Below are 22,401 nucleotides of genomic sequence, written 5' to 3'. Positions count from 1 at the left end.
CCAGTCATCAAAGAAATGCAGATCAAGATGATACCTGTCAGACTAGCTACTATGAAAAAGAAAAGAAATACCAAGTCTTGATGAGGATGTGGAAAAGGGAAACCTCATGCATTGTTGGCAGAAATGTAAATTGCCGTTGCCACTATAAAAACCAGTATGAGGTTTCTCAAAAAATTAAAAGTAGAACTACATTATGATCTAATAATTTTACTTCTGAGTGTTTTTTTTTCTTTGGATGCTAACTCAGAAAGATATCTGTACCACCATAGTCACTGCAGCATTATTTACAACAGCCAAGATGTGGAAACCACTAAAATATCTATTGATGGGTGAATGGGAAAAAAAATATGTGGTGTATATATACATATACTTTATATGTGTACACACACAATGGCATATTATATGGTCATAGAAAGGGTGAAAATCCTGCCATTTTTTTACAACATAGATGGAACTTAAAACATTATGCTAAGTGAAATAAGTCAGACAGAGAAAAAGACAAATACTGTATGATCTCACTTTTATATGCATGTAGTTATATAAGTACACTGCTACTGCTAAGTCACTTCAGTCGTGTCCGACTCTGTGTGACCCCATACACGGCAGCCCACCAGGCTCCCCCTTCCCTGGGATTCTCCAGGCAAGAACACTGGAGTGGCTGGCCATTTCCTTATTCAATGCATGAAAGTGAAAAGTGAAAGGGAAGTCGCTCAGTCGTGTCTGACTCTTTGCAACCCCATGGACCACAGCCTACCAGGCTCCTCTGTCCATGGGATTTTCCAGGAAAGAGTACTGGAGTGGGGTGCCATCGCCTTCTCCAATATATGTACACACACACACACACACACACACACACATATATATATATATATATATATATATATCATCTACACATGTACTTATATATGTATACTTATATATTTATATGAAGCACAAGTCAGAATCAAGATTGCAGGGAGAAATATCAACAACCTCAGATATGTAGATGACATCACCCTTATGGCAGAAAGTGAAGAGGAACTAAAGAGCCTCTTGATGAAAGTGAAAGAAGAGAGTGAAAAACCTGGCTTAAAATACGACATTCAAAAAACTAAGATCATGGCATCCAGTCCCATCATTTCATGGCAAATAGATGGGGAAACAATGGAAATAGTGACAGACTTAATTTTCCTGGGCTCCAAAATCACTGCAGTTGGTGACTGCAGCCATGAAGTTAAAAGATGCTTGCTCCTTGGAAGAAAAGCTATGACAAACCTAGACAGCATATTAAAAAAGCAGAGATGCTAATTTGCCAACAAAGGTCCATCTCAAACCTATGGTTTTTCCAGTAGTCACGTGAGAGTTGGACTATAAAGAAGGCTGAGCACCAAAGAATTGATGCTTTTGAACCATGGTGTTGGAGAAGACTCTTGAGAGTCCCTTGGACAACAAGGAGATCCAACCAGTCATCCTAAAGGAAATCACTTCTGAATATTCATTGGACAGACTGCTGCTGAAGCTCCAATACTGTGGCCACCTGATAAGAAGAGCCAACTCATTAGAATAGACCCTGATGCTTGGAAATATTGAGGGTAGGAGGAGAAGGGGATGACAGAGGACAAGATGGTTGGATGCCATCACTGACTCAATGGACCTAAGCTTGAGCAAGCTTCAGGAGACGGTAAAGGACAGGGAAGGCTGGCCTGCTGCAGTTCAAGGGGTTGCAAAGAATCAGACATGACTGAGTAACTGAACAGCAACAATATATATATACAAATACTGTATGATTCCACTTATATGGAAACTTTTTTAAAAAAATGGACTCATACATACAGAGAATTGATTAGTGCTTGGCAGAGGTTGGCAGGTGAGCAAAATGGGAGAAGGTAGTTAAAAAGGCACAAACTTGTAATCATAAAATAAGCCCTGGGGAGGTAATATACAGAATGGTGACTATAGTTAATAATACTGCATTGTATATTTAAAAATTGCTAAGAGAGTAGATCTTAAAATTCTCATCACAAGAAAAAAACATAATCATGTATGGTGATTAATGATAACTAAACATTATGGTGATCATTATGCGATATGTAAAAACATTGAATCATTATGTTGTACACCTAAACTAATAGAATGTTATGTGTAAAAGATATCACCATAAAAAAATAATTAAATACACCTATTTACCTCCAACCAAGATTCTAAAATAGAGCACAACCAATGTATTCAAAGTTCAGTATTTGATACTTCTCAAATTCAAGATGTAGCCTCATTCCCATCATAAATTTTATGTTGATTACTCTTTTTCCTGGTCATTGTTATCACTATATGTATCTATATAATTTTATATACATATAAACAAGATATATAATAAAGTCGAATAAGATTTAGCAAAATAAGCTATATTTACATGAGTCCATAAGAATCCATATTAATAATATTGATATGAATGTTCTTATTCTATACATATTCTGTAATAACTTCCTTCTGTAGCTTGTAATACATATACCCATGGGTTCACATAAGTTATCTCACAAATTCCTTTCCAGCTGTGTCACAAACCTTAGGTTTGTAATTTCAGTTACTGTAATTTTTATGTGAAATTTATAGTTCTTTTTTAAATGTTCTTGGTTATTTTTAATACTCTGGTTTTTCTACACACTTTCAATACCTCATCCTTTTTTTAATACCTCATTTCTTTAATTACATAAAACATATCTATTTTTAATTTGTTTCTGAAAGTTTCAATATCAACCATCCCTGAAGGTCTGATCCTGTCTTATTCTATTACTTATTGGCAGTGCATTTCTGTTGATTCTTATTAGGGGTGGCTCATCTCCTTGCTTGTTAGAGATTTTAGTTATGAGCCTCTGTTTCTTGGAGCTCAGTTTGTGGGAGTTCTTTTGCGACCTGCCCAGTCTGAAAGCATCCTTCTCTGGAAAAGCTTTTAGTTTGCTGCTGTCAAGCACCTGAAGCCTGTCAACCTGGGACCAGGGTTAGTTTGGGGCTTTGGTTTCCAACTACAGTTACTGTGGCCTTTAGCTTCAGGCTCACGTGAAGACTGATTTGTATCAGGGATCAAGGGAAATTATTTTTCTACTGCCTCCGAAGAGCTATTTTTTCTTATTCACTATCATCCTTTCGTGGCCTCTGTCTTGTATATGAGTCTTTAATCCAACTTTGCATCTGTTCGGGTCCCAAGCATGATCACCTATCTTCAAGGCACCCACACTTCCAGACCCAGAATCTCAGCTATAAGGAAGAAGCAATTTCCCCCAGGAAACAGGCTGGTGGTGACACCATTTAATTCTCTGGGTTAATACTTCCTCTTCGTTACTGGCTTCCTCCTGCTATTCACCACCTGGCCCCTCCCCTCATGTACACATAGTACTTTCATGCACTTAAAGGCTTGGCTTTAAAATATCTTATCAAGAATCTTTAGGTGTTACGCACAAGAAGGGATTTCTCTGAACACTGGGTTCACCGCTGCTAGACACACGAGTGTTCCATCTCGCTGTCGTCTCCCTTCTCCCCTGGGCTCACTGGCCTCTAATCAGCTCCCAATGACCTGCAGACCCCTTTCCCATGCCCTGGCCTTGCCTCCATGAGCCCGTCATACACTTTTCTTTGCTCTGGACCTCTACTTCTTTCTTACCCCAAATGTTCAACTAGGCTAAAGAGAGAAAACAAAAGCTCTGGGGTCAGAAGACCCAGATTTGAATCTTGTCTCTCCCTTGCCCGTGGGATTTAGGGTTGTGAGATAAGAGAAAACATATAAACACAGGGCTCTCTGCCTCAAGTTCCTGGCACAGAACTCCTGGAATTTATAACTTCCTAAGAGATAAGACCACCCGGAGCATCTTTTGTTCTATTGAGTGACCTTGAGGGACTGCTGGATGGACTGGGGGGTTGGTCAACAGAAAGACCAAGCCATGAATTTTCAACCCCATCCCCAACTTCAGAGAGGGAGGGGGGACTGGAAATGGAGTTAACCGTGGATCATGCTTATGTAATATGTCTCCATAATATCCCAATAGCATGAGGTTCGAGGAACTTCCAGACTGGTGAATACCTTCAGACCAGGAGAGTGACGCACCCCAGCTCCACAGGAACAGAGGCTCCTGCCAGCCAGACCCTCCCAGACCTTGCTATATGCATCTCATCAGGTGGATCCTTCGTCATGTCCTTCGATAAACTGGTTATGGTAAGCACATATTTCCCTCTGCCCCATGAGTCGTTCTCCCAAATTAATCAAAACTGAGCAGCCTGTCATGGGAACCTCTGATTTGTAGCTACATTAGACAGAAATTCTAAGTAACCTGGAGGCCTGTGTGTGTGCTCAGTTGCTCAGTTGTATCTGACTTTTTGCAAACCCATGGACCATACCCTCCAGGCTCCTCTGTCCATGGGATTTCCTTCTCCAGGGGATCTTCCTGACCCAGGGACTGAACCTGAGTCTCCTGTATTGCAGGCGGATTCATTACCATCTGAGCTGCCAAGGAAGCCCTGGTAAGTAATTGTAATGACTAAGTGTACTAAGAAGCAAATAAGGCAATGTATGTAAAAAGTTTTATAATTCATAAAGTTTGCTAAACATGTAAACCGTTCATAAAATTTGACCTACAAATTAAGGGTGCTTCTCTCCATCTGCTGTACCCAAGGAAAGAAGCTAATGAATGATCTTATACTGAATGCACTATATTTCAAGGTCATCTGTGTTTCAGTGGAAAATATGCGTAATGCAAAAGAAAGCAGCTCAAAGTGTCTTCAGGATGCTGGGGTTGGTATTTTGGGACGGTGGTTTTCCTTTCTCCTAATGCCTCTATTATCAGCACACGCACATGAGGCCAACATTCTTCTTACCTCCAGAAACCACCTCACCCCTAAATTCTGGTAATGGCTTTTGTAGCAGCGATGATCACAGAAAGAGAAGGCTACTGCAGAGCACACACAGCCCAGGCCAGCTCTTACTGACTCCTGTGGGACACATCATAAACTTTGATGGATGCCCAGATGAAAACACAAAATAGTAAAAGTTTGTTTTAACACTTTCCCAAGAGGTGATGCCTGAGGCCCTTGTTGGAACCGAAATTGAAAGCTGGCTCCAGCCATCTGTTAAGCGGCCACAGGTCCTCCCCAGCTGCTCCCTATGGGTCAGAGTTAATATTGTGGCTATGCCTCTGCCTACTGGGAAGCTGGGTGAGCTGAATTCATAATCAGCGAAAAAAGCAGACATGCAGTGTCAGCCAAGGAAGGAGAAGCAATATTTAGCATATATGCAGGAAGGCAATGGCACCCCACTCCAGTACTCTTGCCTGGAAAATCCCATGGACAGAGAAGCCTGGTAGGCTGCAGTCCATGGGGTCGCTACTAGTCGGACGACTGAGAGATTTCCCTTTCACTTTTCACTTTTATGCATTGGAGAAGGAAATGGCAACCCACTCCAGTGTTCTTGTCTGGAGAATCCCAGGGACAGGGGAGCCTGGTGGGCTGCCATCTATGGGGTCACACAGAGTCGGACACGACTGAAGTGACTTAGCAGCAGCAGCAAAGATCCTCAAAGATGTATACAGTAAGCCCCTTACATACAGATAAGTTCTGTTCTGAGAGCGTGTAAGTTCAATTTGTTCATAATTCCAACAAAGTAAGCCTAGGTACCCCACTGACACAATCAGCTATATAGTACGGTGAAGTGAAAGCCTCTCAACCATGTCCAACTCTTTGCGACCCCATAGACTGTAGCCCGCCAGACTCCTCTGTCCATGGAATTCTCCAGGCAACAATACAGGAGTGAGTAACCGTTCCCTTCTCCAGGGGACCTTCCCAACCCAGGGATCAAACCCAGGTCTCCCACATTGCAGATAGTTTCTTTACTGACTGAGCCGGCAGGGAAGCCCATATAGTACTGTTCTATAATAGGTTTATGATACTTGTCATGCAAATAGTACATAAAAAACAAAGATACAAAATAACACATTTTTAATCTTATAGTACAGTACCTTGAAAAGTACAGTAGCACAACAGCTGGCACATAGGGGCTGGCATCGAGGGAACAGGCAAGAGTTACTGACTGGAGGAGGGAGAGGAGGCAGGTGATGGTAGAGCCCTAGGATCGTCAGCAATAGGAGACAGAGGGCAAGCTGCAATTTCGCTCATGCCTGATATCGATGGCACAGGTCCTGTTTCCTTGCTGGAACCAGACACATGTTTGCGTCTTTCAAAGTTCACAACTTGAAGGTTCATATGTTGGGAATTTACTGTATATTCTCATAATAGCAAGTCAGCCAGGAAGTCAAGCTTTGCATATTTGATGGAGTTCCTAACATCTTAGCATCAGCCTGAATTCCTGACATTTTATATAAACACACATGCACAGTTGATCTGGAGTGGTTATTATGTCCTTAAAGTCCCGAAACTTGGTTTTAGCTACCTATACACTTATGCCTCTGTCTGCCCATATTCCAATTTCAGTGATCTTTGGCTCAGTTAAGTTTTATCAGAACGTTGGTACTGAGCAGAGTCCAGCATCAGCTGTCTGAGATATCCGTCGGGAAGTAGTAGTTGTAGTAGTACAGGGCTTGACAGCTGAACGGGTCACCCATGGCCACTACAATCTGGCTGTCTGGAAGCTGAGATGATGGGGACAGGCGTAACCAATGAGCCATCAGAATTAAGAGATAGTCTGAGGCAGGAGCTGGGAAAGACATGAAGTTGGTCAGGAGGATGGGAGACGGGCAGGTAGGCAGTGTGGGATGACTCGGTATATGGATATAATGCCCTCACTGTGGTACTTTGGGCTGGCTGAACCAAATCTGATACATTGCTTGTAAGGCTACTGTGGGCTTGCTTTCAATGTTTATATAAATTAGTAAATATCCACAGGCTGATTTATCCATTCTTGAGTGTAATATATTTAATGAAAATACAGGCTCAGCTCATCTATATGTCTTAATTCCAAAGAGTTAAAAATCCAGCATTAGTTAAGCATTAAATTAATAAAACTAATAATAATGAACAGAAAAGAAGAATCAGGAAAAAAAAAAAAGCCTAGACCAGCATAATAGTTACCAAGTCTAAATTCTAAATGCCATCATACAGCATTCAGGTGTCATCATAAGCTGTATTTCCCATCACCTAGTCTTTCTCTAGGTTTCCCTGGTGACTCATTGGTAAAGAACCCGCCTGCCAATGCAGGAGACACATTTTGATCCTTGGGTCAGGACAATCCCCTGGAGAAGGAAATGGCTACCCACACCAGTACTTCTGCCTGGAAAATCTCATGAACAGAGGAGCGTGGCGGGCTGCAGTCCATGGGGTTACAAAAGAGCAGGACACAACTTAGCAACTAAACAACAGATCTCTCATTTTTCAAAACTCAAAATTTGTTCCCCCTTTTTTCCTAATTCAAGTATGCTCAGGCATCTGTCCCCCTTTTCTCATGACTTTCTGCTTTATTTGGAAATGTAGCTTAAAGCACAGTTATAGACAACATAGTTACCAAGTCTAATATCAGGTTCAGAAGCCTTGAGGATTAGAAGTAGAAAAGCCTGATAAAGTTGCAAGTATCCTAGGTAGGGATCAAGTCAAAAACTTCTTCATGGTTTTAAAGTCAATTCCTTGAGAGAGGCTGTCAGCTTGAAAGTTGCCTGCACCGTATCACCTTGCTTCAAACTATACTCTCATAAAAGGAGAAAGTTGTGAGGAAAAAAAAAGGGGGGGGGCAAATGATGCTGAAGTAGAGTTTAATTAGGGAAAAAAGTGTAGAACAACTCTGAAGTAAGAGAGAAGCTGAAGAGAATGAGTGGGAGATAGGACACACAGATCATGGGGATGCTCAGTGCTGGGGAAGGCATTTAGAATTAACCCGAGGCTGGTGCTTTTCAATCTCTGTTCAGGAACTAGGGCTCACTTGAATATGTCTCAGACACAACTCTGAGGGAAGAGAAGGCAAGGAACCCTTCTGATCTATCCAGTCACTATCTGCGGTCCCTCCAAGCACAGAGAATCTGGAGACTGGCAGGAGTCTAACTGCCTAGACCTACGATTGGGTTGGCCAAAACTCACTTGGGTTTTTCCATTATGTCTCATGGGAAAATCTGAATAAAATTTTTGGCAATGCTATACTTTGTTGTTGTTTCATTGCTAAGTTGTGTCCAACTCTTTACAACCATGGACTATAGCCCTCTCCAGGCTTCTCTGTCCATGGGGTTTCCCAGGCAAGAATTCTGGAGTGTGTTTCCATTTCCTTCTTCAGGAAATCTTCCCAACCCAGGGATCAAACCCACATCTCCTCTATCTCCTGCATTGGCAGGCCGGCTCTTTACCGCTGAACCACCAGGGAAGCCCAACCCTATACTATCTTTGGTTAAACAAGTAAAATAGAATATAGCATTTATCCACACTGAAATCCTATCTTCCCTTTAGTTATAATGCTGCTATTATTCCTCCATGGGATTGAGAGTTATATTTGATATTGCTGTGAGAATACAGTTCCTGCAGCTATCAGATAAGATTTCATGTTCAGAATGTCCCGGGTTCTTAAAAAACAGAAATCACCAAAATTTTTCTCACAGTTTGCTACAACTGCAGCTGTGGAACCATGATCATCTGGGTGATTGGCTTACTGATGCTCCTTTCATTATTTCTATATCCTTGCGAATCATTTCATTGTGGTGGCAGCTCAATTGGACCTTTCAGGGAAATAAAATCTAACTCTATTTGCCCAAACTACCTATCTCATCTCAGTTTTTAGCATCTATCTCTTTTGTCCTGGCATCCTCTAACCCTCTCTATTCAGATGCACCTTAGAAAAAATTTGCTTCTCTAGATTTACATTCTTCAAAAATTTTATTCAAAATAGTCCTTACATGGAGATGAAGTTTAGATGAAAGCATCAATATTATTTATTTCTAGCTCTATTAACATTCATTCATGCTCTGAAAGTCCAATGTGAAACGTGACCCATATATGAAGCCACAGCTTCCATCACAGGACCTCTCTTATCAAAAGTCCTAAAGCCATATACCAAAGCTGACATAACACACCACAAATGCTACAGAGGCTGTTCCTCACTGCAGGATTGTTGATACTGTTGTTTGCAAAGCTTTCACTTATTAGCCCCAGATTTCTCTTTCGTGATATTCAGGTTGCTTCCTTGCAGCAGCCTTGTGACAAATAAAACCTAAAAGAGCATCAATCAGCCGTGCAGATGGCACAAAACGTACATCACTGTGCATAAGTGCCACTCTGGCTCCTGGTACCTGGTATGCAAAACTCGTGGCCCTAAAGAGGTATAATTTAGCAGAAAAGAAAAAACAAATAAAGATACACAGGAGAAAAACTGGATGCTAGGTGGTGGCACTGAGGTCAAGGGCACTGGTTCTCTGAGACTATATTCCTTCAGTTCATATCACAAGTCCTGCTTATAAGCTGAGCAATCCTGGGTGAGTTAACTAACTCCTCTGTGCCTCAGTTTCCCCATGGTGGTCGTTTAGTCGCTAAGTTGTGATTGACTCTTGTGACCCCCACGTACTGTAGCCCACCAGGCTCCTCTGTCCATGGGATTTTCCAGGCAAGAATACTGGAGTGGGTTGCCAGTTCTTCTCCAAGGGATCTTCCCAATCTAGAGATCAAACCCACATCTCCTCCATTGCAGACAGATTCTTTACCAACGGCACCACAGGGGATTCTGCAGTTTCCCCATACAAAATTAAAAGAATTATTATCTATTTAGAAGATTTTCTAAGGATCAGGTGAATGAATACTTTTAAATGCTTAGGACAGTGCCTGGCAAGTAGCACTCAGTAGGTGTGATAACACTTCTTATCAAGGCAAAGCAACCAACAGTTTCCATGAGATCTGACTCATATTTTTATTGTTGGTTCTAAATGTATTTGATCTATGCACTCCTGGCTTCCATCGTGAGGCACTTATCTTCCCCTGTGGCCTGTTCTCGACTATTTCTTGCCATTACGTTGCATTCCACTTCCCTTCAATTGCTTGTTAGGCTCTAGAATATTTGTTCTGCAAGGAAAGTGTTTCCTATAGAAATTCAAAACAGAGGAACACTGGGGACACGCGGTGAAACAGAAAGCTGTGTGGCCTCAGGAGGAAGAAAGGTCACCAGGCTGTCACCTACTCAGCCCAGCGTGGTGGTCTTTGGTCCCCAAGGAGTCGACCACTGTTTGTCTCCAACTCAGAGGTCAGCCCACTGCAAAAAGGTACCTCTCTGAGAATCAATTCACAAACTCACTGTGTCAGACTAAATGATGGCCCAAAGGATATCAGCTCCTAATCCCTGGGACTCTGCCTAACAGCCAAGTGGTGCTTAAACAACATTTGCCTCATTCACTTTAAACATGTAATAATCTTCCTTGTATCATCTGTAGGCCAATGATTCGAACTGAATCTCAATCATACTAAGGTGTATGGCTGAAACGGAGCACAACCCAATGGTCTTTCCTCACCATGTCCTCCACCTGCTCTTTGAAGAAAAACTTTAGCCAAAGAAAAAGTTTAATCAGACAAGTGAGAAAATGCAGAAGCAAGGGAAAGCAGTCAAAACCAAAGGGTAATAGTTTAGTCATTAAGCAAAATCAAGGATCTTTAGTTCCTCCTCAAGGGCTATGGATAACATTCTAAGCCATATCCTATGAGCTGTTTTCATATCAACTGTCATAGATACCCCACCAGGTGAAAAAAGTTAGGATTAGGCATAGAGTTAGGATTAGGCAGGGAACTGCCACAGTTCTGAAAACTGGCCTCAAGGAAGTTGAGGAAAAACTGACCCTGGACCTGAAGACTGACTCTACTTAAAACAATCAAGATGATGCTGGTCAGATCACTACACAAACAATTTCAAGATGACCTTCAGGGTTGACTGTGCTTTCTGCACGTAGATCCCTCCTTGCACTTCTGTAATGGCCTATATGGGAAAAGAATCTAAAAGAGAGTAGATATCCATATATGTTGAACTGAGTCACTTTGCTGTACACCTGAAACTAATGCAATATTGCAAATCAACTACACTCCAATAAAAATATTTAAAAATATATAGTGCAAACACACAGGAGCATATACACTCACAAGCTCCTGCCCACTGATATTGTCATGGAGGGGGCAGCCGGGGGACCCCAGTCTGCTCCAGCCCCCACCCTGGCTGCTGGTCTCTGAAACAAAGCAAACTTTCCCTTCCACCAACCTTGCCTCCAGAGTACTGATTTTTGAGTGGTGAGCAGCCAGACCCCACCCTCGGTAACATGGCCACTAACAGTGCAAAGCTTTCCCTCAACCGTTGTTCCCACCTTTTTTGCTTGCCTCTTCTGCCTTCCAGAACATTTTCTGCTATCTCGCCTCACCTCCTCGTCACAGCTTCCCCAGGCCCATGCCCTGCAGCCCCCACCCCAGCTGACTGCCTGCCCCTGCAAAGTTCCCCCGGACCAGCAGTTCTTCATCTACCTCCCAACTGCTGTTTTCTCTTGTCACCCACAAGGAAACAGCTCTCAGAATACCCAACAGAAGTGTTGCTAACACTTGGAGTTGTGTCTTGAATGTGACTGTTTCTAAAAAAGCAAACAATTTTTAAAAGCCCCTTAATTCTTAAAATATCCAGTGTGGGATCACTCCTTTTCATTTGCATGCTAATGGACTCTGAAACCTCTCATGAAAACAACTCGGAGACTAATGGTCATGGATATTGATTTTTCAGGAGAGAAGGAGCATTAAATAAAAATCGTCAGCGTAATTAACTGCAGCTGAACAGAGAGGTAAAGCCGCTCTACGATACCCTAGGAAACATTCTGTATCAAGGTAAAGAAACAGTACTACAGTCATTTTTCTTATAACAAACTTCTCTCACTAGATTCCTTCAGCACACTTCAATATATAGACAGAATAAATAATGCATATTATGTAAAGTAGCAGACAGGCATTGAGAAGATAAGTGTTGTTTGTTTTTTTTATATATATAATTTCTAATTAAAACCTATCCTACAGAGCTGCAGCATCCTCACATATATCTGATTCCTTATTAGTATGGCATCCACTTAATCCCCTAAGTAGCTGTTGTTCAATAATTAGTCAGTATTAGGTCTCCACATTTGACTTTCCTACATTTTAATGGATTTTTATCTCCAGTAGCATTTTTTAGGACCATTAAAGGGAGATGAATAGTTTTGTATGACTACTTGCTAATACTTTCAAATGGCCACCCACTCCAGTATTCTTGCCTGGAGATTGCCGTGGACAGAGAAGCCTGGTGGGCTACAGTCCTTGGGATCACAAAGAGTCAGACATGGCTGAGCAACTAACACACTTTCATATCTAAAACTAAAACTGTGACCTCCTCCCACTAAGAGCCACCAAACACCTACCGCAAGCACAGCCTTCCTTCCCTCAGTGAAAGGAAACTCAAGTTTCCAGTATTTCAGTCCAAAATCTCGCAATTGTTCTTGGTGACTACTTTCTTACACACCACCCATCTAACCTATTAACTCTACCTCCAAATTTATCTGGAATCCCACCGCTTCTCACCATCCACGGTCACCACCCTGGTGTGAGTCACCATCATCTCTAACTTACATACATGATTTTAACATCCCCTCTACAATTAGAAATCCCTATTTGACTATAATTCCTCACTTTATTGGAAGCCATGTAGATATGAGAAACTCTGAGGGTGAGTCGTTTTCATTAAAATGTGTGAACGCACTGCTACTACAATAGGCCACAATGCTAAATAATAATAATAATTTCATTTTCATGATTTGATAGAACTTGCTGTGGGAAACCATGTGTAGGTAATAAATTTTATTTTCAGCAAAATGTTCTTCAGAGAAAAAATAAAATCTATTTGGGGAAATGACAGAGTAAGTGATGTGATTTTCCTTTATTTATTTAATTTTTTTTTCTTCAAATGGGCTTCCTGTAGGAAGAATCAGAATGGATTCAAACCCAGGAACCTTATTTGTTCATCTGAGTTAATATTTTCCTAGTAACTTGGTGGCTCCACACTGAAATACCCCCATTCTCACCTGTTCTCTTACAACTAACAGCATCCTTTTCTAAGATGACTGAGCAGATTTCAGAGGTAGACTTTCCTGAAATCTGGTTGCTGGATGTCCCTGAGTTCCAAGAGACACCCTGAGATCCTAACAAGGAATGCTTTCTTTTGCTAACTCTGTTCTATATGTGTGTGTGACATCTGTTTTCCAAAATCTAAACTGTATGGCTTGTGTTTCCTTAATGTAATTTCCCAGTACATGATATAAAGTCTTTCCTTCACAGTTAAGTACTCTTAAAACTATTCTTATTGACAGTAGATATTTACAAAGTCAAATAGTGATATTTCCATAAGCGAAACTCCTACTGCCAAAGAAAGAGAACATTAAGTGAGGAAGTAGGCACAAATATTCATGGTGTATAAGCAGTTTCTCTGATCAAAATTCTCACATATTAATATAGGTCTTTAAAACTTTAAATATGAGTATTTCTACCATACGGATAAATAAATGCATAGTCACACTGCCTCAGTGGAGACATTTATATTATCCTCAGGTTTGCAAATACAAATACAAGCCATGCATTCAGGTCACTGAGTGCTTGTGCCCCACTGATTGCTTCGGCTCCCTCACATGACATTTGTGAAATTACTGCTATCATTCTCTTTACGTGTTAGTGCATAGCTTCAACCCTGTAATTTTAAAATGCATTATTCAAATCCTAGCTCTACTGGTCACTTAAAATAAGCCATTTCTTTCTTCCTCAAATCAATCAGCCTCTCCTGCCACCTTCTTTCTTATTGACTAGGAATACTCAGTTTTACAAAATCAGGAACAAGATGCAGTCAAGTGGTAAATATTTACATTGACATCCTCATCTCTACCAAGTAATATCATCCAACCACTTTAAAAAGTCTCCAAAATCTATGTGCTTTTAGCATATTTCATCCGCAAAAGCAGGAGCTGAACTAGTGGAAGTAGACCCCATGTAAAGGCCGTGATGGGGACTTCCCTGGGGGCTCAGTGGAAAAGAATCCACCTGCCAAGGCAGGAGATGCGGGTTCCATCCCTGAGTCAGAAAGATCCCCTGGACAAGGAAATGGCAACCCACTCCAGTATTCTTGCCTGGCAAATCCCATGGACAAGGAATCTGGTGGGTTATAGTCCATGGGGTCGCAAGAGAATCAGACAGGACCTTCTGACTCAACAACAACAACAAAAGGGAGTGATGCCCTGCCCGCCACCTACCTCCAACCCACAGATCCAGGATTTCTTTCATCATCTTAGTCTCCAAGGAACCTCTCACCCATCTCCCATTTGGCGTGCATTGGTAAACTAAGGATTTGGGGGGAGGGCTGGAGGGTGGAGAATGATATAGAAAGATGCTGCAGAGGGGTAGGGGTAACAGAGGAGGAAGAGAGAGACATGGACACTGCGACAACTTGTCCCTGACCCATTTGTTCATCCAACGTGGTTTACTGATCACAAACTCTATGGTCAGCCGCTACTGGTAGGTAGCTACAGAGGAGAGTAACATGTAGACATTTACAGGTGAATTTTCACTGTTATGGACAAGGGTAGTGACACAGCAGGAATGCCACACTTAGGGTCCCCTCACTGTGCCTGGCCCCCAACAGCACACCCTCCTTCCACCCAGGAGCACGTCTGCCCACATAACCCCATTAGGTGGTGGGATGACTCACTTCACAGATGAGCAGAGTGGGACTAGAAAGGCTCAGGGATTTGTCTGCTGTTGCAAGGTTTATAATTCATGAAAGCAGACCTAGATAGGACCACCATCCTGGTTAGCCTGGGACTAACATGTCAGACTTTTTTTTGGCGGGGGGGGGGGCTCCAAAATCACTGCAGATGGTGATTGCAGCCATGAAATTAAAAGACGCTTACTCCTTGGAAGAAAAGTTATGACCAACCTAGATAGCATATTCAAAAGCAGAGACATTACTTTGCCAACTAAGGTCTGTCTGGTCAAGGATATGGTTTTTCCAGTGGTCATGTATGGATGTGAGAGTTGGACTGTGAAGAAGGCTGAGCGCCGAAGAATTGATGCTTTTGAACTGTGGTGTTGGAGAAGACTCTTGAGAGTCCCTTGGACTGTAAGGAGATCCAACCAGTCCATTCTGAAGGAGATCAGCCTTGGGTGTTCTTTGGAAGGAATGATGCTAAAGCTGAAACTCCAGTACTTTGGCCACCTCATGTGAAGAGTTGACTCATTGGAAAAGACTCTGATGCTGGGAGGGATTGGGGGCAGGAGGAGAAGGGGACGACCCAGGATGAGATGGCTGGATGGCATCACTGACTCGATGGACGTGAATCTGAGTGAACTCCAGGAGTTGGTGATGGACAGGGAGGCCTGGCGTGCTGCAATTCATGGGGTCGCAAAGAGTCGGACACGACTGAGCAACTGAACTGAAGTGAACTGAGTTTCCCTGCATTCCAGTCATGGGCAGACCAGGTCCACCTTACCGTATCCACGGTCTCCTTAATCCATGTCAACTTTTTTCCCCAAACCACCAGTGCTTTTAGTTTCTTATTTTTACAGTTTACTATTTACCTTAATGAGCTTTCCAGGCATTGCTATTGTGGGGATAATTCATAATAGAAGAAATAAAATTCTTCAGTGAATAATGAAGAAAAAAAAAATCTTGTTGTACCTAACATACTGTATACCCTTCTAGAAGATGTTATTGGCTAATAATTTTTATTAATGCCTTTCAGTTTTGTATATATCTTATACATTCCATTATAAACATAATCAGCAATCTCCTGAAAAAGCAAACTATTGATGGCAGTGATTTAATTGTGACCCACATTTCTATGTTAGGATCTTTCATATTGAGCAGAACATTGAGGTTTTCTACTTTGTATTGAGTTTTCTTCAGATTTCCAATCTATTTTAAGAGTTCTTTTCTATCTTCATCTTCAAAGACTGTGATTTCAACTGATCACCTATTTGATCTCTTTTATAATATCTTTTAATGTTTCATTAACAATTTCCTATAGTTCCTCAGAGGTTTTCTTTGAAAGGAAGTACAACCAGATGACCAAGAACTTGGGCACTGACGATAGGGCATGGAGTCAAGTCCTGTTCTACTTACTTTTGGTGTGACTTGGAAAAGATGTGGTGATTCTCTAGACCATAGATTCCTCATCAGTAAAATGCAAATAATCATAGTTCTATCTTGTAGAGTGATTTTAAGGAGGTGATGACTGTATATATCTGGAGGACTTAAAACAGTTCCTGGTACCCTCTTGCACAGATGGTTGGACTGTAAATTGGTATAACCACTACAGAGAACAGAATGGAGGTTCCATGAAAGACTAAAAGTATAACTACCATATGATCCAGCAGACCCGCTCCTGGGCATATATCCAAAGAAAACCATAGCTTAAAAAGATACTTGCACCCCAGCGTTCACTGCAGCACTATCTACAATAGCCAAGGAAACAGAAGCAACCTAAATGTTGATCAACAGAGGAATGAATACAGAAGATATGGTACATAAATACAATGGAATGTTCACTTCAGTTCAGTTCAGTTCAGTCTCTCAGTCGTGTCCGACTCTTTGTGACCCCATGAATCACAGCATGCCAAGCCTCCCTGTCCATCACCAACTCCCGGAGTTCACTCAGACTCGCGTCCATTGAGTCAGCAATGCCATCCAGCCATCTCATTCTCTGTCATCCCCTTCCTCTCCTGCCCCTGATCCTTCCCAGCATCAAAGTCTTTTCCAATGAGTCAACTCTTTGCATGAGGTGGCCAAAGTACTGGAGTTTCAGCTTTAGCATCATTCCTTCCAAAGAAATCCCAGGGTTGATCTCCTTCAGAATGGACTGGTTGGATCTCCTTGCAGTCCAAGGGACTCTCAAGAGTCTTCTCCAGCACCACAGTTCAAAAGTATCAATTCTTCGGCACTCAGCCTTCTTCACAGTCCAACTCTCACATCCATACATGACCAAAGGAAAAACTATAGCCTTGACTAGATGGACCTTAGTTGGCAAAGTAATGTCTCTGCTTTTGAATATGCTATCTAGGTTGGTCATAGCTTTTCTTCCAAATAATAATCTACATTAAAAGAATCTGTAAAAGAATATGTGTTATATGTATAACTGAATCACTGTGTTGTATACCTGAAACTAACACCATATTTTAAATCAACTATACTCCAATAAAATTGTTTTTAAAATGAATACATTTTAAAAAGCAGTTTCTGGCACATAGTGTGTGCTTAACTAGTGTTAGCTAATGTTATTTTCATAAATGGCTCAATAATTTTTATATTTTTAAGATTCTAAGACCACAACTCTAAGATTTTTAATAGAAATATTAACAATTCCTAGAAACATTCTGATTAAAGTTGATGATACCAATTTAATGTTACTTTTTTTTTTTTTTTTAGAAAATATTATTTTCTTCACAGTATGTAATCTGACAATGCAGTGTTAGCCACTGGGCAGCCAGGGAAGTCCCTAGACTATCTACCTTTGACAAACTTCATTTCATCTTATTCTTCTGTCCTCCTTCTAAATAGTGCCAAGCCACTAATTGGAGATCAACAATCAAGCATAACCACCAGTCACCCTTTATTAGCTTATGCTGCTGCTAAGTCACTTCAATCATGTCCGACTCTGTGCGACCCCATAGACAGCAACCCACCAGGCTCCGCCGCCCCTGGGATTCTCCAGGCAAGAACACTGGAGTGAGTTGCCGTTTCCTTCTCCAATGCATGAAATAGTGAATCCCAATTTCCCTCTAAATCTGTGATACCTATCACCTTCTCCAGTGCCAACCGAGGGATAGCCCTTAAATGGAGTACACCCTCACAACTGTCAGTGGATTTCAGTAAGTAAATAAAGATGTAATTATTATTATCAGGCAATAAACTAACACAAGAAGGAGGCTCAAAAAAAAGTGATACCATTCTATAAAATTATACCTCCCATTGCTTCTCTTAGGAGTATCATCCCTTATATCAGCAAATATGTATTGCCTCCCCCCAGAATAATATTTGGTAGGTATCACACAAGACTCACTCCCCAATAAGCATCCACTCCAGACAACTGGAATTAGCACAGTGTAACTGCTTTAGCCATATAAAAACGGGCATTTAATTTTATAGTCAGAAAACCACCCAAGAATTCCTTGAATCCAAGAAGGGGGTTGGCCCATCCTCTCCCATGTATTTCTGTGTGATATTGAGAGTGTTCCATTCCATCCAGGAAGCCAACCATTGAACAGATCAACAGACATTTGTCCAAAGGAAAACACAGGGATCGAGAAGTTTCCAGAATATGACAAAGAGTTTAAAGAAGCCTGTGACAGAGTTGGAAACCTGGAGGCCATTTAGCTTAAAGAAAAGAGGATTTCAGGGGAAAAAGATAACTGAGGTGAACAGGGCAGCCAATTAGCCGATTACAATCTTCAAATGCTCCAAGGATTATCATGACAATTGAGGCTTTCAAGTAATGATTGTTAAAAAGAAAAAACTGTGACAAGAAATTTTAGTTCTGGCATCTTTTGTTGCCTTTGTTATTGATAATTCCCTGCTGCCCTCCAGGAAGGGTGGATGCTGGTACCAGGTGGGTTCTTTGTTTGCTGAATGGGAGGCACTTGTGGGGAAAAGAAAGGACTAACTTCACCAAGAATAGGAGAAAGATCTAAGGACTCTGAGGACTATTCAAAGGGGAACAGGACCACGGAGATTCAGAGGCTGCCTTGGAGCAAGAGTATCAGGAAAGAAAAGACCCAGCATAAGGCAGACAAAGAGAAAATCTGAAGAATGAATACACAAATGTAGTATTTTATCAAAATAATAAATGGCATGGTTAAAAAATTTAAATAGCACAAAAATGTTCATAATAAAACAAAGCTCTTTCATCACACTAAAATCTTCACCCCTAAAGTTCTTTCCAGAGGCAATAATCTAATTCCTGATTTTAGTTCTTCTCTTTGTTTTCAAATACCATACTTCACATTTTAAAGACCAAAGTTATATATTAGCTTCCCTGGTGGCTCAGATGGCAAAGCATCTGCCTGCAATGCAGGAGACCTGGGTTCAATCCCTGGGTCAGAAGATCCCCTGGAGAAGAAAATGGCACCTCACTCCAGTACTCTTGCCTGGAAAATTCCATGGACGGTGGAGCCTGATGGGCTGCAGTCTATGGGGTCGCAAAGAGTCGGACACGACTAACTTCACTTTTCACTTTATTAACTTTAAAAATTATCTAAATTTTTAAAGTAACTGTATCTAAATACAGTTACTCTATAACTGTATTTAGTAGGTTTAAAATTTGTATCCTCTTCCCATTCCCCAATATAATCCAATATTATTAGATTTTTTTTTTTAGTTTTTGATGGATAGGGAGGCCTGGTGTGCATCCATGGGGTTGCAAAGAGTCGGACATGACTGAGCAACTGAACTGAAAATGTGTCTACTTTTGTTTTTCCCATCAGCTATATTCATACTGCCACCCTCATCCTTACTTGCCTCCTTCCCTTTTCCCACCTCCACACTTCATATTATCAGGTTCGAAAACATTATTCTGTAACCACAGTTAAGTATTCTTTGCTTTGTTTATAGGTGATTACAGAATTGAAAGGCATCAATTGCATTTTCAGTCTAATGACTGAGTAAATATTGTTTACCTCAGAAGCTAACAGTGCGGTTTCTGAAGTAAATAACATTCCTTCATGGCTCCAAAGCTCACAATTTCAATGCTACCCTAAAGAAAAAAAAAATCTGTAAAAAGGAATCTCATTCTTACACTCCAGCAGGAGGCCAATCACACTGCGTTTTAATTTCCCAAATGGAGTATGCATTGCTTGTAAAGTTTACATGATGCTTGTTTTATCTGGAATTTCAGGTTGCCTCGTGTGTGTGTGTGTGTGTGTGTGTTGTCAAAGAAAATTTGCACTAGACAGAGTTAAACAGGCAAGGAAGACTATTCAAAAGTGTTACCATAAAAGAGAGAGATTTCATTCAATTCCACTGAAACAACAGGCCAGAGGTTTTGAAGAGGTGGGGTAAACTAGTAGAAGAAAACTAGAAGACATTAGAGGGAGTGTGGTCTATGCAACTAGACAATTTATGTTTGCTAATTGTTGCCTATTGAAATTAGGCTCCTCCTTTCTCTCAGAAACTGGAAGACAGGGGCACTGGTCAAGACCAGGGAGGCCCGGCAGGTAATGAAGAATCTATCGTAGAATTGGAAAATCAACATTTGGTCACTTACCGTGCTCTTCAACTCTTTGACTTCCTGCTTTATATTCATCCTCCAACAACATTTGGTAAAGTTTTGCACGTTGATTCCCTGTGCACTGGTCCATGTCCACTCTCTGGCCATAGCTGGTAGTAAAGATAAGAAGACAAATCTTTTAGTAACAGTAATCTCAAGGGCAACTGGAGTCAGGGTTACTTGATTTGAAGACCTCTCCCCACGTGGTTAGTTTCATTTTCTGTTTGGGCATTCTGAGAAATCCCCCCCCCCCCACCCGCCCCGCAGGAGGGAGGCAACCCACTTAACATCTTTCAGTGCTGAACCCTTCTTCACTGAATGTCTCAGTCACAGCCAGATGTCTCATTCTAACCCTCAGTTAACGCCAAATGCCACTTTTTCTGTGAAAATGTTCCTACTTCCCAGGCAGAGCAAGTCACTCCTTTCTCTGTCGTGCCATTAAGATATGTTATTTTACTAAAAATCTTTGTCTGGGTATTTCTTGATCCAAAAATGTGGAGGTGTTAAACCTCTCTCTCATGGACACTGTGAGGATTAAATAAGGTAACACATTGGAAGGCTCTTAGTGTGATCTCTGACATCTACCATCTTTATGAAGTGAAGTGAAGTGAAGTCACTCAGTCGTGTCCAACTCTTTGTGACCCCATGGACTGTAGCCTACCAGGCTCCTCTATCCATGGGATTTTCCAGGCAAGAGTACTGGAGTGGGTTGCCATTGCCTTCTCCACGGGATCTTCCTGACCCAGGGATCAAACCCGGGTCTCCCACATTGTAGGAAGACACTTTTACCATCTGAGCTACCAGGGAAGCCCCCGCCTTCTTTACAGTTGTACCTATTAATAGCTCCTGCGATTATGTTGGTTCTTTCCACATGGGGCTCTGATCCCTAGATTGTGCCCTCCTTGAAGGCAAGGGCCATATTTTTTCCATTGTTCTATCCCTAGGACTGACCACAGTCCCAAGGACAAATGACAATAAACATTGGCTGAGTCAAATCGTGACTTAGTATAATCAGTTTGCTTTCCTATTAAAGTCTACCTGAGATCAGAATAAATTGAAGGTGCTTGGGGGACATTAAGAGGAAAGCGGGTTGCTTTTGAAGCATTTAAAGTTAGTTTGCAGCAGTGGGGTGACCTTACAATGCCAAAAAATACCACAAGTCGTGCTGGAAGGGGAATCATGAAGAGAAGCAAGATGGTGCCAAACTCAAATATCAATCTCCCCTTCCTGAAAATTCCCCAAGTTCTCATTCAGGCCAAGCCTTTTTGAAAAGAACTAATGAAGAATTTTTCCTTGCCTCACAAAGGATGGTGAACAATGCACCTGCATTTATAGGAGCCCCTGGGTTCCTGATATCATAGGCCCTGATGTTACCTGATAGTGAGTTTCCAGTTGGAATGGAAAATGGAGGAAGAGGACTGGAGTGGACCCACAGGGATGGTTCAAACTCAGATCCCAGGGTCCACTCTCCTGTGACAAAGAGAAGACTCTATGATACCTCAGTGGGTAGACTAACCTTCAGCTACCTCAAGTACTCCCATTCCTCTTCCTGTAGTGACATGTTCAAAGAGAAGGGAAGCCATGTACAGTCATTAGGGGAAACACACTGACTGAAACTGCCCACACTGGCCAGGCACCACAGTAGCCATTTGTGTGAATTACTGTACCAGGAGGTCCTGGTAAAGAACACAAAACTAACAAACCACCACCAACCGGAAGAGTTCGGGAAAGGTCAAAAGGAGATGCCATATGTCCTTCCACCTCCCAGAATCCTCCTCACTGGAATCCATCTTGGTTGAGTGAGGCATGTGTCACCAGAATGATGGGCCAGAGACAACCCAGAAACTAATCCCATCACCATAAAAATCTGAGACTGTGAGCCACCTAGCAGAGCAGTCCTCCTGGGTTCCTTTACCCTACTGCTCTCTGCCCAGGCACCCTTTTCCAACAAAGTCTCTTACTTGTCAGCATGTGTGCCTCCTCAGACCATTCATTTCCAAGTATTAGACAAGATTTCGGGCCCTGGAAGGGATCCCCCTTCCTGCAACATACTGAGTGTCATTTCTGGGTCATACATGTTTCTAGGCACACCTTTCAGACTCACTTTCATCTCATGGAAGTATTGTATTTCTATTTCACAGAGTAAAAGGAGGCCCAGTGGAGTTGTATC

The 22,401-nt window shown here is 41.7% G+C and overlaps 2 long non-coding RNA genes across 2 annotated transcripts in view; one reads left to right on the top strand and one right to left on the bottom strand.

Annotated features, from left to right (window-relative positions):
• Nucleotides 1-20,301, bottom strand: part of LOC138446483 (uncharacterized) — a 167,670-nt gene extending 147,369 nt beyond the window's left edge. The window contains exon 1 of the long non-coding RNA XR_011259355.1: nucleotides 20,229-20,301. This is a non-coding gene — a long non-coding RNA (uncharacterized lncRNA). The remainder of the gene's footprint in view (nucleotides 1-20,228) is intronic.
• Nucleotides 4,161-17,572, top strand: LOC138446481 (uncharacterized). The gene is made up of 3 exons (XR_011259354.1): nucleotides 4,161-4,183; nucleotides 4,451-4,488; nucleotides 17,528-17,572. It is a non-coding gene; the product is annotated as an uncharacterized lncRNA (long non-coding RNA).
• Nucleotides 20,302-22,401: the final 2,100 nt, after the last annotated feature.

The sequence above is a fragment of the Ovis canadensis genome, chromosome 10, assembly GCF_042477335.2.
Source record: "Ovis canadensis isolate MfBH-ARS-UI-01 breed Bighorn chromosome 10, ARS-UI_OviCan_v2, whole genome shotgun sequence".
In the NCBI taxonomy this organism is placed as follows: Eukaryota; Metazoa; Chordata; class Mammalia; order Artiodactyla; family Bovidae; genus Ovis; species Ovis canadensis.
This window is presented reverse-complemented; position numbering and strand designations above follow the sequence as displayed.